This window comes from Lagopus leucura, unplaced genomic scaffold, assembly GCF_019238085.1.
Source record: "Lagopus leucura isolate 7727_CA_CO unplaced genomic scaffold, USGS_WTPT01 Super-Scaffold_100122, whole genome shotgun sequence".
In the NCBI taxonomy this organism is placed as follows: Eukaryota; Metazoa; Chordata; class Aves; order Galliformes; family Phasianidae; genus Lagopus; species Lagopus leucura.
The window spans coordinates 106,157-121,126 of record NW_024962327.1 but is presented as its reverse complement, the minus strand read 5'-3'; the positions used below and the strand labels follow the sequence as shown (position 1 = coordinate 121,126).

At 61.1% G+C, this 14,970-nt stretch overlaps 1 long non-coding RNA gene across 1 annotated transcript in view; it reads left to right on the top strand.

The window, feature by feature from the left end:
- Nucleotides 1-315: 315 nt before the first annotated feature.
- LOC122189030 overlaps nt 316-14,970 on the top strand; it is a 20,828-nt gene continuing 6,173 nt past the window's right edge. The window contains exons 1-2 of the long non-coding RNA XR_006181696.1: nt 316-397; nt 7,147-7,196. This is a non-coding gene — a long non-coding RNA (uncharacterized LOC122189030). The remainder of the gene's footprint in view (nt 398-7,146; nt 7,197-14,970) is intronic.

Sequence of the window (14,970 nt, the reverse complement as noted above, 5' to 3'; positions counted from 1 at the left end):
CCATCTGTCTGTCCATCCATCCATCCATCCTTCCGTGCTGCCGGTGCTTTGCTCAGTGCTTTCCTCCCTGGACCTTCCTCCCGTCCGCAGTGCTCCCAGCAGCAGGAAGGAACAACCTCAGTGACTGCAAGGTGTTTCCTGGCTCCCCAGATAAGACGGGAGGGGAGGGGGGGTGTGGGCACATCCCGGCCCCCCCCTGCACACCCAGCCTGGGCTCTGCACGACGTCACCCGGGTGTGACCCATGCACAGCCATGAGTGTGACGCGGGCCGCCCAGGCCAGCAGGCAGGATGTGGGGTCGGGGGTTCCAGCAGGAAAGGGGCTGAGCCGGCAGCCACGGGGTTCCTGTAGGGTCAGGCTCTGCTGGTGCCAGCAGTAGAGTGGGAACACGTGGCAGGTAATGGGGCTGTGCTGCAAGGAACACGGCTGGGAGCTGTGGGATGTGGGGATGGGGCAGTCTTGGGCTTGGGGGGCCCACCATGAGGGTGGGTGGGCTGGCATGGAGCTTTGCTGTGGGGTCAGTAGGGATGTGCTCTGCCACGGGGGTCAGTGGGTTTAGGTCAGCCCCAGTGCTCTGCCATGGGGGTCAGTGGGTTTATGTCAGCCCCAGTGCTCTGCCACGGGGGTCAGTGGGTTTATGTCAGCCCCAGTGCTCTGCTATGGGGTCAGTAGGGATGGGACAACCCCAGTGCTCTGCCATGGAGGTCAGTGGGTTTAGGTCAGCCCCAACGCTCTGCTGTAGGGTCAGTAGGGATGGGTCAGTCCCAGCGCTGCGGCTGCAGGGCTGCCTTGTGGGGCCGTGGCTATGGCTGCGCTCAGGACCCGCTTCCCCGCTTTCGCTTCCCCGCAGCTCCGCGGTCCGTCCCGGGAGCGCAGGGACGGGACTGCCGCTGCCGCCGGGTCGGACCGGGGTCGGGGCGGGGGGTCGGAGAGAGGGCAGAGAGCAGGGGGGGGGGGGGGGTGGGGGGGGGGAGCCGATCGGGGTCCGCAGAACGCGGAGAGCGCGAAGGGGTCGCGGAGTTCCGGAGCGCGGAAGGTCCGGGAGCGGCAGCGCGGCCGTCGGGGCGCGGGGCGGGGACCCTCCGGGCGCCGTCGCCGAAGTTTCCCTCCGCCCTCCGCTCCCCTCGCACAGCGCTCCCCGTTGCCATGGCGACTCCTTAAACTAACGCCCCGCTGCCGGCGGCGGGGGCCGAGAGCGCGGAGGATCCGCCGCGATCCGCCCCGTTCGCCCCCGCCCGCTCCGCGCTGCGGCTCTCCGGCCGCGCCGCGGCTATGGTGGGTCGGGCCCCGCAGCCCCGCAGGTATCAGCGGCCACGGGGGGGGGGGGGGGGGGGGGGGGGGGCGGCGGGGGATGCTCTGCCCCGCGGAGCGCTCCTCGGGCCGTGGGGTGCGCGGGCACGGCGCTCCGTGGGGCTCCGCGGGCTGTGGGTGGGGGGAGATGTGAGCGTTATGGGGAATTTGGGGGAAGGGGGTCCGTGGGCGGCCGGAGCCTTGGGGCCGGGCTTTGTCTGCCGGGAACCGTGCGGGTCCCCATGCGGGACGGGTGCCCGGGTGTGCGGCGGAGCGGCACAGAGGAGGGGGATGCCCCGGTTGGGGGCTGTGCCGGGAGCGGGGCCGTCCGGAGCGGGCGTGGATTCGGGCCGTGGTGGGGAGTCGGCGGTCGGGTGGTTTCGGAGCGAGGCTGCGGTGTGAGCTGGGATGCGCACACGGGGTGGCAGCCGTCGGGGTTTGCGGCGGGAGGTGTTGGGACCGGAGCCGCGGCTGTGGCACCGCTGTGCTGGGGGGTGAGGGCCGCGCGGGGCCGAGGTGGGCTGGAAAGAAGGGCTGTGGCTGTAGGGAGGCTGGGGGAGAAGGGCTGAGATTGAAGTGTGTTGAAATGTGCTGGGAGATGCAGCGATACGGATGTATGGGGAAGGGGCTGTGGTTTGTGGTCGGGTGTGTGGACTTTCCTATGAGAGCGGTTGGATGGGGCCCTGGGCAGCCTGGGCTGCTGTGAAATGGGGAGGTTGGTGGCCCTGCGTGTGGTGGGGAGTTGGAGCTTCGTGATCCTTGAGGTCCCTTCCAACCCAGGCCGTTCTGTGGTTCTGTGCTTCTGTATGCTGGGCAGCAGGAGCTGTGCTGGCAGCCTGCACGGCTGCGGTGTGCATCAGACAGGGGCTGTGATGCCTGCAGGGTGCTCCAGAAGCACTGAGGCAGCACAGGGAGACTCGCTGGTGAGGGCACATCACAGCTCTCCTAACAGGTCTGACATCTGTGCGTGCAGACCTTGGTCCTGGGCTTTGCACGCAGTGCTCCGTGCTCCATTTTTCCACGTGTTCTGTGCTCAGTTTGTGAGCAACGAAATGCGTGCGGTCACCAACTCCTCCCTGGGTTCTGCTGGGTGATAAACCGCTCCAGGACCTGGATGGGCTGATGGGTTCTGCTGTCCTCAATGTCCTGCTGGGAAAAGGAAACTGTGCTGCTCTAATCCTGTCCTCAAAATGGGTCAGGGGAGAAGCAGACTCCAGAGCTGGAGTACTGATGTTCAAGGTGCTCCGTGCCGGGATGGAAGCATGGAGCAAACCGGGTTTCAGCCAGAGCCAAACATGCTGCTTGAGGCTATGGATGCACAGCTGTGTCGCTTCCATGCAGGCAGTGCTTGCAGGGAAGCAGGGATGGTTCCTCGGGGGGCACAGCAGGGTCCTCCCCTCCCAGAGCTCCACCAATCTCACTTGGAAACTTGTGATGTCTCCCTCGGTGGCGGCGTGCAGTGAACAACACGTGTGGCAGCACAGCGCACGTTTTCGAGTCTTGTTTGCTGAATTGAAGTCGTGCTTACGTTTCTGACAAAGTTCTGGTGCCCACGGTGAGGTCTGGGCGCCCGCTTGGAGTGTGTGGGGTATGCAGAGAAGGGGGTGAAGTGGGGAAGGGGCGCAAAGGGGAACGTTGCTGAGTTCTTTGTTCAGATGACAACCCATTCTTTTGAAGAGGTGATGTGTCATGTGACACCCGAGCGTTCCCAGTGCTGTTGGTTTTGGCTTGAGGGTGAGTAATCTGTAGTATTTCTGTGTTGCTCCTTGCATTCAGTCGTAGAGGTGTGACGAGGAGGGGATGAGCGAGGAAGGAAGGAGTTTGGTGCTACCAGGATTGGGGTGGGATGAGGTCACCCCCCCAGGGACCACCGTGTCCTATGCCTGGCTCGGGGGGTGGCGGAGTCACAGCCGCCCCAATGGGGCACAGAGCCGTGGGGTGGGATCTGGGATAAGGGAGGCCTCGGAGCTGAAACGAGCACAGAGAGTAAATTGCCATCCCACTCCTAAGGGCAGCTGAGCTGCTGTAACTGTGACAACGGGCGCAGGCGATCGGCTCTGCTGGCAAAGTGGGGAGGGGGACCGGTGATGGCAATGGGGGAACCTCCCAAGGCTCAGCCCAACCACTGTGGGATCAGCTGCCCCGGCTGCTGGCTGTGTAACTGGAGAGGAGCTCTGCAGCATTAAATATTGACAGATCCTCTGTGGCAGCAGCAATGTGAGTTTGTGATGCCGGATGTTCTGTCGGGACGAACGGCTCTGGGGGGCACCGGGCTGATCTCTGGGGCCTGCAGAGCTGTGTGTGAAGAGCAGCTCGGGCTTCCTGGCCTGAATCCTTCTGCTTTTTATACACATCCTCAGTGGAGACTTAAAGAATGGCAGGAAGTGCAGCACGCACCCGGCGCAGCCCATGGCTGATGCTGATGGAGCCTGCATGGCGCAAGGCTTTTATAGCAGGGCTCCTCTGGGCCTCGATCTGCAGGGACCGCAGCTCCCGTTGTGATGACAGGCATGGGGGCTCCACCATGGGCAACGGGTTGACCTCTTCTGTAGGGCTTAGGGCTGTGGGATGGCCCCTGCTGTAAGGCTTGGGGATGCAGGATGGTCCGTTCTTTAAGGCTTGGGGCTGTGGGATGGCCCCTTCTGTAAGACTTAGGGATGCGGGATGGCTCCTTCTGTAGTGCTGGGGATGTGAGATGGCCCCTTCCATAGAGCTGTAGGGCCTGGAGCTGTGGGATGGCCCCTTCTGGAAGGCTTAGGGATGCGGGATGGCCCCTTTTGTAGGGCTTGGAGCTGCAGGATGGTCCCTTCTGCAGTGCTGGGGGATGTGGCATGGTCTCTTCTGTAGAGCTTGGGGATGCAGGAAGGCCTCTTCTGTAGGATTTGGGGCTGTGAGATGGTCTCTTCTGTAGGGCTTGGGATGTGGGATGGCCCTTTCTGTAGTGCTGGGAATGTGGGATGGCCCCTTCTGCAGGGCTTGGGGATGCGAATGGCCCCCTCTGTAGGGCTTGGGGCTGTGGGATGGCCCTTCTGTAGAGCTGGAGGGGACATCTCAGGGCTGTGTGTTGGAGGCAGCACACAGCATTGCTCCTCCATGGTGGCTGTGGCTGTGGGACACCTCAGCAGGCTGAAGGTCTCCATGTGAGCCCTGGCTGCAGGCATCTCTGTGAGCCCCATCAGCCCCATGGCGGCCCTGGGGACGTCTCTCCATACATTCCTTCAGCCCTCTGAGAGAGGAATCTCCAGATGCTCCCCGGCTCCCACCTCTCTTAGGTGCAGCATCACTTCTGCTCTCGCTTTGGTGCTGCTGGGGACCAGCTGCCGTGATGGCTGCAGGCCCTGCTACCCTGGAAGGGGAAGAAGCTGGATGAAAAGGAGCGAAATTTGGGTATCCACAGCAAAAGAGTCAAACTGAGGCCATCAAACAGGAAGGACAGAGCAGCCCCACAGGGCTCCCATTGAGTCCCTCACCAGCAGCAGACTCCTTGGGGACCAGGCTGATGCACAAGCAGCAGTCTGAACACATTGCGGATCATCTGCATAATTTATTCCTCTTGTGAAGAGTTTAATTTATCAGGCCCAATAATAAACTCGTACATCTCTGCCTGTTATCAGAGCTGGAAGGAGATGCTTGTGCTCTAAGCATTGAATTTATCCCCGGAGCTGCTTCCCGTGCAGGTCGGTGCCGTGACATTATGGGATGCATGCTCACATGGCCGGTGTTGTGCTGCGTCTCCGTCATGGGAGGAGACAGGGATGGGAAGGAGGGGAACATCCAGACCTGGCCATCGCTGAGCTCCAGCCCTCTCTGCCTTCCCATGAGAGTGGCACCAGCTCATAAGGAGCAATATGAGGAGTTTCCTTTCTCAGCTCCAGGCTCCACTGCACTTTCTGTCACCCTGAGATGAAAGCAGCAGAAGCGCTGTTTCCTTTCTGTGCAGGATGGCTCAGCCTTTCATCTGGGCCCCTTCTTGTTATTCTCCTTTCTGGGGCGGCCATCCCTGCTCCTTCTTTTCTTACAGCAGTTTTCCCACTCTTGCTTCCTGTTCCTCAGTCCCCCCTGGTGCTGTAGGTTTTGGCAGAGCCCCAGTGCCCACCCTGCACCTGTCCTCTGTGTGGGGCTGTGCCCACTGCCAAACCACTCTCACTCAAGCCAGCACTGTCTGCAGTGCCCACGGGGGCCTTGGCTGGTGGCACGAGGTGCTTGGCCAATGGGGCTGGAAGCCCTGGGACTCTCTGGGCTGCCTCATCCAGGAGCAGCAACCTCAGCCCTGAGCCTCAGGCTGTGCTCAGAGGGAGGCTTCCATACCCCAGGCTGCTCCCCATGCCGAGGTGGTCGGGTTAACCTTCCTTGTGATGCTCACATGGAAGCCCAAAGGTGTGGAGTGGGGATGGGCATTGGGGCTGTGCCACTCATGGTGACACAGAGCCACGCTGTGCAGCTCCAGCCCAACCCCACTGCGCTCAGGGCTGGGGCTGCCTGAAGCGGTGGGGTGAGTTGGGGGCACAGGCTGCAGGAGGAGCCTTTGGTGGATGGGGAGCTCCTGCTCTGCATCACCACACAGTGCCTCATTCCTGTGTCCTAATTGCAGCCTATGAGTCTGCCTGCAGCACTTGCAGTGGTGGGGCACGGGGGTGAGGGCTGCTCTTTCTCTTTGGGCAATGCTGTGTGCTGCAGTGAGTGATCTGGGGCTGTGTGTGGTGGGCTGTGTGAGTGTCCCACCCCCTGCCCCCTGTGCCCAGGTTGTCCCCTCTCCATCCCCAAGCTCTGAAAGGCTGGACCTGCCCAAGTTCGTTCTCCCTGCAGGCACAGAGGTCCCTGCCCCAGCACTGCCTGTCCCAACCTTGGTGTTCCCAGGGCTCAGGGATGGCAGCAGGACACAAATGTGCCCCGTGTTGTGTTTGTTCAACACAAACAACGGTGGTAGATTTCCTCTGTGTCAGCAGCACAGCTATCCTGCGAGCCTTCTGCAGTTTGAGGGCAGCAGGGTGGTGACAGCTGTGTCCGGAGCGAGGTGCCATGGGCCCCCTGGGACCTCAGGGCGTCACTTTACAAAGGCACAGTAGCAGCTGGGTGAACTGCAAGGCCCACGGTGCCTCTGCTGTCGGGTGCTGGAGTGCAGCTTGTACGATGTTAAAGCCTGGTGGCACCTGCTGTGATGCACCACGGACAGAAATGGGATCCTGGCAGCTGCCCCTTCCCCCCCCAGCACCTTACACCGCCGACACCATCTGCGGCACAACAAGAAATCCCAATCCATACATTTTTAATTTTCTACAACACAGCAGCCATTTCAGCCACTCACCCAGAAAGGATCTTTAATGAGAAGCGAGGAGAGAGGGCGCACACATTTCCAGCGCGCAGGAGAGCCGAGGCACTATGGAAACACTCTGCTCCCTCCCGGCTGCCTGCTGCTGCTCCGAGTTCAGCCCAGAGAACTTCCCTGCACTGCTGGAGGTGGGCTCTGCTGCTGCCTGAGCTGTGAGCCCACCGCTGGCACTGCTGGGCTGGAGGCTCTGCTGGAGGGGTGGGAGAGGTACTTGAGGTCCCTCCTGCTCCCTGCTCTCTTTCTGTGGCTCTTGGGGAGCTGCATTTTGCTCAGGCGTAACCTCAATGTGCTGTGCCATGGGCTGGCAGTCCCTCAGCCTGCAGGGCACAGGGGGAGCCCCTGGGGCACGGCGTTGCTGTGAGCATCCCCCAGTGGCCTGGGGGTTTGCTCTGGGATGCTCCAGTTCCCAGTACCTGTGGGGTCCCCACATCTCCCTGCCATCCCAGGGAGAACATGGGTGTCGCATGGCTGGGGGTCTGAGTGGGGTGCATTGCACTGATGGTGTCCTTGCTGTCTGTTGTCTGCAGGTTGATGAGGAGGGAGTGCTGTGACCCCGTGCCTGTGACAGTGGTTTCAGGTAAGCACTGTGCTTTCCTACCCTTCCTGCCTTGGGGAATGCCCCAGGCCTGCCAGCACAGCGGTGAGGATGGTGAGGGCCCTGCAGCCCCCACCTGGGGGGTGGTCTGTGTGGGGCAGTGGGGATGGGGACCTGAATTCTTCCCTGGGATGGCAGCGTGGAGGGCTGAGGCCTGGGAAAGGATGGAGCATGTTGGGCTGAAGGGGACGGGGCGCATTCAGGCAGGCAGTAAATGATGCAGAAGCAGCCATGAGTCAGGAGCAGGACATCGCAGCAGGATGCACCTCGAGGAGAAAGGGCCTGGGGAAACAGCTGAGTGGGGCCTGCCTGGCCCATCCCATCAGGATGCAGAACGTCCCATCTGATGGGATCCCCCAGGTCCACCCAGCTGAGATCCGGGATCTCTGGGACAAACACCACTGCTCTCAGAGGACAGGAGGCTCCTGGTCACCTCGTTGGTATGGTGCTTCTTCCAGCCCCAGCTGCTCAGGTGCTGCCGTGTGCCATGGGGCTTCTCCTGCCCTGCCCAAAGCTGCCAGAGCCTCTAGAAGCAAATTAGTGATGGGGGGTGTGTGAGGAATTCCAGGAGCAAGATGGGGGTGCGTGCTTCCTCCCAGTGCACTGAATGGATGTGGGCAGGGGAGGGATGCAGCACTGCTTACTGGGTCTGTGATATGGCCAGAGAGTGGCACAGAGAGGGAATGGGGCAGCCGGAGCTGCTCCGGGAATGCAGGGATGTGGGGAAGCACATGGGATGAGCCGGGGAGCCCATGGCTGGTGGAGCTGTAAGACCCAGCTGGGGGAATGCAAGAGAGAGGTGTCCAGTGGGAGTGGAAGGCAGCAGGTGGCAAACGTCTGCCCTTGGTTTGGATCCCGTCTCCTGCTTGGTGGAGGGCCCGACTTCCACCCTGATCTCCGCCCTTCTCCTCCTGCTTGCTCCTCTCAGCAGCCTTCTCCTTCCTGGGGGTCCCGTGGTGCCCAGCCCTGAGCCCAGCCCACCCCCCTTCCTCAGGCAGTTCCTGCCCATAAGGGTCTGTTGGGTGCTGGTGCTGCGCGCTGTGTGCCTGCACCCTGAGGGGGTGCTCCCACCTGCTGCTCTGTGCCCCAGTGCAACAAGTGCTGGGCTTGAGGGGAGCCCAGCTTCTGCCCCATCCCCTGTCGACCCCATTCTCTGCAGGCATTTGCCACGTGTGCATCCTTTAAGTCCCACTTTGGGGTGGGGGCAAAAACAGAGGGACCTCCATACATGGGCTGACCCCATGGACACCTCTGTGGGGCTGAGGTTCAAGAAGAGCAGAGCCAGGCGTGCAGCCCAAAGCTCACGGTGGGTGTTGGGGTGAAGGCATGGAAGCAGGGGCTGGAACAAAGGAAACGTAAAACGCTGAGGAACAAGAATAGCGAGGTGCTTTTTTATTGAGCGTGGGTCTGCATTCAGCAGGCGCTTTTCACAGCCTGCAGCTTCCTCCCAGGGCCCCTACGACACGTTGCTGCTTCACCCTGTGAATCCTGCTGGTAATTCAGGCTGTGTGTGCAGGGCTGCGTGGGCTCAGCAGCGTGGGCTGTGCTGCGTGTTCCCGTGCAGGGGAGGGCAGTGCTGTGTGGGCTGTGCTGAGCTCTTCCGTGCAGGGGAGTCGCTGTGCTGTGCTGTGCTGTGCTGCCCTGTGCCATGCAGTGCTGCTCCATGCCATGCAGTGCTGTACTATGCCATGCAATGCTGCCCCATGCCATGCCATGCTGCTCCATGCCATGCTGTTCCATGCTATGCCATGCAATGCTGCACTGTGCCATGCCATGCTGCTCCGTGCCACACAATGCTGCTCCGTGCCATGCTATGCCATGCTATGCCAGGCAATGCTGCTCCACGCCACACAATGCTGTGCTATGCCATGCAATGCTGTTCCATACCGTGCAATGCCATGCTGTGACATGCAATGCTACACCATGCCATACAATGGTGCTCCATGCCATGCCATGCTGCTCCATGCCATGCAATGCCATGCTGTGCCATGCAATGCTGCTCCATGCCATGCAATGCCATGCTGTGCTATGCCATACTGCTCCATGCCATGCAATGCTGCTCCGTGCCATGCAATGCCATGCTGTGCCATGCCATACTGCTCCATGGCATGCAATGCTGCTCCATGCCACACAATGCTGTGCTATGCCATTCTATGCTGTTCCATACCGTATAATGCCATGCTGTGCCATGCAATGCTGCTCCATGCCATGCAATGCTGCTCCATGCCATGCAATGCTGCTCCACGCCATGCAACGCCATGCAATGCCATGCCATACTGCTTCATGCCATGCAATGTCACTCAGTGCCATGCAGTGCCATGCTGTGCCATGCAATGCTGCTATGCCATGCCATGCTGCTCCATGCCATGCTGTTCCATGCTGTGCCATGCAATGCTGCTCTGTGCCATGCAGTGCTGCTCTGTGCCATGCCATGCTGCTCCGTGCCATGTTGTTTCATGCTGTGCCATGCCATGCTGCTCCATGCCATGCAATGCTGTGCTGTGCTACACAGTGTTGCACCATGCCATGCAGGCCCATGCTGTGCCATGCAGTTCTGTGCTGTGCCATGCAACTCTGCACTGTGCCATGCCGTGCCATGCTGTGCAGTGCAGTGCTGTGCAGTGCTGCACTGTGCTGTGTTGTGCCGGGCAGCTCAGGGCCACGAAGCAGCTGTGCAGTTAGTGGTGCTTTCTGGCAGTGCTGCAGGGCTGTGCCAGCTGCCTGAGCTCAGGCTGCCAGGTGCTGGGCAGTGCAGTGAGCTCGAGGTGTTTTTGCAATGAGAGGTGAGCATTTTTCCAAGCTGTTCTTTTCTTGCCTTGTGTGTTCAGTTAAGTTAGCCCAGCCTGTCCGAGAGGGCATCCACAACTCACATCTCCATGCTGTGGCAGCATCATTTCTGAACACTTAGTAGCGGATTGCTGCCCGGAAGGCAGCTCTCTGACTGAGACCTGATTTGTCCTTCATGCTCAGCAGCAGAGCAGCAGATCCCAGTGGGAGAAGAACCCTGGGGAGCTGGGCTGGGCCAAGGCATTCCCAGTGCAGGGCTTTGTGCCTAATCTCAAGGGCAACCCTCGCCTGGGGGATGCAGGGGAACTACAGCCGAGCTTGGAGTCTGGCTCTGTCCTGCTCGGATCTGTCCTGCATGGCTGCAGCCTGCAGTGCCCCTGGGTGCTGCTGGGAGGGGTGGGACGGGGCTGGAGGCGATTAGCCTCAGCCTCAGACAAGCAGATGGAGGCAGCATTATCCTATTAACGGGGCTAAGCAGGGCATCAGAGCAGCGCAGGGCCCCGCTGGTGGGTCCTGGGCTCCTCCAGCAGCAGGATGGCTTTCTGGGGTGGCTTCCCACCCAACGGCAGCTCCGGGTAGCGGCTGCACCCAGGCAGCACCGAGTCCCCAGGAACAGGTCAGGTACAGCCCTCCCAGCCCTGCACCCTGCTGCAGGGGCCCAGAGCATTGGTGGGGGATGCAGGGGGGGGCAGAACTCCCATGAATGAGGGGTGCGTTGGTGAGCTGAGCCAGGGGGTGGTGATGGGACCCTTCCTTTGGTGGTGGTGGTGGCGGTCGGTGTGGCGGCGGTGGGGTGGGCTGGGTAACCTGGGGAGGTTTTGGGTACCCTGCTTTTCACTGCTTTATGCTCAGTGAAGAGAGCTCAGCGCTGTGCCACTGGGGAAAGGAGGCTGGAGTGAAGGAGGGGTTGGTCTCCATCCACAGGGAATGGGGATGTGAGGGGAGGGGATGGGCTCAGGGTGCAACGGGGAGGGTCGGGTTGGAATTGGGAACAACCTGTGCTGCAAAGAGTCGTCAGCACTGCACAGCTGCCCAGGGCAGCCCCCATCCCTGGGGGTGTTCAATGAGCACAGGGATGTGGCACTCGGTGGGATGGGTTCAGGTTGGACTGGGGATCTCAGAGCTCTTTCCCAGTCTCAGCGATTCCGTGATACTTGCAGCAGGTATGGGGCCATCCTGTGGTCTGTGCAGCCCTGTCTCCGTGGGGCAGTGCTGGCTACCAGCTGGGTCAGGCTGGGCTGTGGCATCACCGCACTCCATGGGATTTGGGCTGCACTGCTGTGGGGCTGTGCTGTTCCACAGGGGCACAGGGGTGCACGCTGAGATGCAGTTGGTTGTGCAGGCACCTAAAGCTCAGCTTTACTTGTCCTTGGGCTGTGCCACCTCTGTATGCTGTGTTCGTGCCCAGCTGTGCCCAGCAGTGCTGTGGGAGGTGTGAGGCAGCAGCTGGCTGTTCTGATCATGGTGGGGCAAGCACTGGGCTCTGCTCCTCTCAGCTGCATCCTTGAATGCATCTGGCCTTGGAGCTGTGTGTGTGGGGCCGGTTCTGGGCTCTGACTTATAGGGTGGGAGGAAGCTCTCAGCACACAGCTCCATCCGTATGTCCCTATGGGTGCAACCTGCAGCAGGCAGCACCTGGACATGAGATCCGGGACCCCACGAGGTGCACAGGGCTCTGCACGTGCTGCTGAGAGCGTGCAGCCGCAGTTACCAAGGTGACCGTGTTAAGTGATGTTCCTATGGCTACGTGGCTACGCACCGCTGCTGCCGGAGTTACTGTGTGGGGGTGCAGAGCCCCCTGTTGTGGTGTTCCTGAGTGAGGCTGCTCTCATTGCAGCCATCCCCCCCTATTCCACCACTTTCCTGGTGCTGGGTGGTTCTCGGTGCTGGGTTGCCCCAGGTAAGGGGCTCTGCACACCTGGAGGGCCCAGGGCTGCTCCCTGTGCCTGGCAGGGAATTGGACACTCCTTTGGGATGGGCTCAGTCTCTGCGTGGGAAAGGGGCTCCTGGGGTTCCCACTATGGCATCCCCAGATCCCTGTGTGAGCCCTGCCCGCTCCCTTGAGCTGCCTACCTGGCACAGAGAGCCCTCAGGTCCTGGATGCATCCTGGGGCAGTCAGTCCTGCACAGTATGGCCAGTGGCACCAATTCTGAGCATGTGCTGTGCTGCGTAAAGAAAGGGCAGCCAGGGAGGAAGGATTGTGGTCCTAACATAGCAGGGGCTGTAAGGCAGGATTACCCCAACCCTGAAGGTGCTCAAAGCCAGGCTGGGGGGAGCCTTGGGCAGCCCGAGCTGGTGGGGGCACATAGCCCATAGCAGGGCATGGAATCAGATGATCAAATGGCTTGAGAGAAGCCCTGAGAAAGATTTTTGGGTGTCAGTGGACGAAAGACACAACATGAGCTGGCAGTGTGTGCTGGCAGCCCAGAAGGCTGAGCAGATCATGGGCTGCACCAAGAGAAGTGTGACCAGCAGGTTGGGTCATGCGTGGTTCTATGATCCTATGGCCTGTAAGGTCCCTTCCAGCAGAAGCCATTCTGTGATTCTGTGATCTCCTCACAAGGGGGTGAACTTGGGGAGATGAATCAGAGAGGAAACATCTGGGAGGAGGTTCTCCACTCTGAATGGAACCCAGATGCAAAGGGATGAGACCAGGATGCTCCCAGCCCCAAACTGCCTGAGGTGCAGCTGCTCTTGTGCCAGTCCTGGACCTATTCAGACAGGGTGGGGAAGCAGCCAGAGCACAAGCAGCAGCTCCAGGGGTCTGTGGCACAAGCCTGGATTTCGGAGGCCATACAGAGATGTGGACAGAGGGCTTTCTGTGGGCAGGTGGCAGGGGACAGCAGGACGGCTGGCTGGGAAACAAGGTGCTGGCTGCCCCAGGGCTGTGCCAGAGGGATCCCCAGCAAACTGCACTGCAGTGCACTTTGGCCACCTGCACAGCTCTGAGCTGGGGCTGTTCAGGGTTCCCTGCTCCCTCTGCTAAGCACTGGAGCACAGGAGAGCCCGGTGTTGCTGGGCATGCTTTTACACAGTGCTGGGTGCTGCTCCTCCTGCTGCCCCCGGTTGGGGTCTGCACCGCACCGCTGTCACCTTGAGAAGGACAGCACTGGAGCCGTGGGCTCCCAAATGCTGCAGGAGTGGCCTTTACCCCTCCACCCATCCCCAGTGACCCAGTAACCCTGGTAGGCAGAGAGAGGGAAAATCTATCGGCAGCAGAATTACCCATGGAGCCTGCAGGACGCTGTGGCCACCGCAGGCTGATCGGCGAGCCAGCCCCTCTCCCTCTCCTGTTTCCCCTCTCTCCTCATTTGCTCTGTGCAGCAGTGTGGGGCTGTGAGTGTGCTGCTGTGTTCCCACCTCCCAGCCAGGCACAACGTTTTGCTCAGCCCCTCTCTGTCCTACGTTCCTGGGTGAAGGAGATGCTGAGAGCTCTTCTGGATGTGCTGTCATCTCTCTGCTGGGTGCAGGCAGAGAGCAGCCCTGACAGTCGAGGGCTGGAGGGGCTGTGATGGTGCTGAGCTCTGTGCTACCCCCTCTGATGTGGTGGTGGGAGCCTGGCTGAGCTGGTTGCCCTGCTTTGTATCGCAGCATTAGCCACAAATCATAGAATGGCCTGGATTGAAAAGGAACACAGTGACCATCTGGTTCCAACCCCCTGCTGTGTGCAGTCACCAACCAGCAGCCCAGGCTGCCCAGAGCCACATCCAGCCTGGCCTTGAATGCTTGCAGGGATGGGGCATCCACAACCTCCTTTGGGCAACCTGTTCCAGCTCCTCACCGCCCTCTGTGTGAAAAACTTTGTGCAAGCTGCCTGCCTGCAAGGCAAGGAGCAAACACCCAAACAGCTGCTGGCATAAATTGCCCACGCAGTGCCTGTCCTGCACCTCAGCACAGGGTGGGCATGGATGGATGCAGCATGGCCCGAGGATGGGGCTGCATCCAGACCCTGCACACACTGGTGCCTTGATCACCTCTGGAGGATGATGCAGAGGACGGGGCTGTGCTGGTGCAGGCTGGGGCTGAGTGAGCAGCCCACGTTGGGATGTGGGAGCCCTGGCAGCCTCATGGCACACCGAGCTCTCAGCCCCACGCTGGGGTTAAGCAGTGCCATCCCCCTGCCCCCATCCCCCCCTGGTGAAGGCCAAGCCTTCTGCAGCGCCCACAGCCATCGACCGAGCTCCAGCTGCAGCTGCAGCCGCCCCTGGTAAATCAGTAACTGGTGTGTGTGTGAGCCAGGCACTGCGTGTCCCATGGGCATCGCCAGCCAAGCGCGAGCGGACGCTCCCCGGTCCTTTGAGGTGAGGGCTGAGTCCCTGCGGCCGCGCTGGGGGGGGGGGGAGCTCAAGGTGACCCTGGGGTCCCCTGGGCCTGGGGAGCATAGGGGTGACGAGGAGTTTGCACAGCACCTGCACACAGCGCTGGGTTTCGTGCTGCTGTGGGAGCCGGGTGGCCTGCTGGAGCAGGGGCTGGTTGCTGGCTCCGGAGGGGTGAGCATTGCCTGGGGCTCTGAGTCTGCAGCGTGGGGCTGATGGGGCAGGTTGGGGGGGTTAGGGATCTGTCACCTCATGCTGGTGCAAGTGGTGGCTGTGCTTCCCTGTCCTGGTGCAGATCGTGGCTGTGCTGCCCTTCGTGTTGCAGATAATGGCTGTTCTGCCCCGTCCTGGTGCAAATAATGGCTGTGCTGCCCCATCCTGGTGCAGATAATGGCTGTGCTGCCCCGTCCTGGTGCAGATAATGGCTGTTCTGCCCCGTCCTGGTGCAGGTGGTGGCTGTTCTGCCCCATCCTGGTGCAGGTGGTGGCTGTTCTGCCCCGTCCTGGTGCAGATAATGGCTGTTCTGCCTCATCCTGGTGCAGGTGAAGGCTGTGCTGCCCCGTTCTGGTGCAGATGGTGGCTGTGCTGCCCCATCCTGGTGCAGGTGGTGGCTGTGCTGCCCCATCCTGGTGCAGGTGGTGGCTCTACTGCC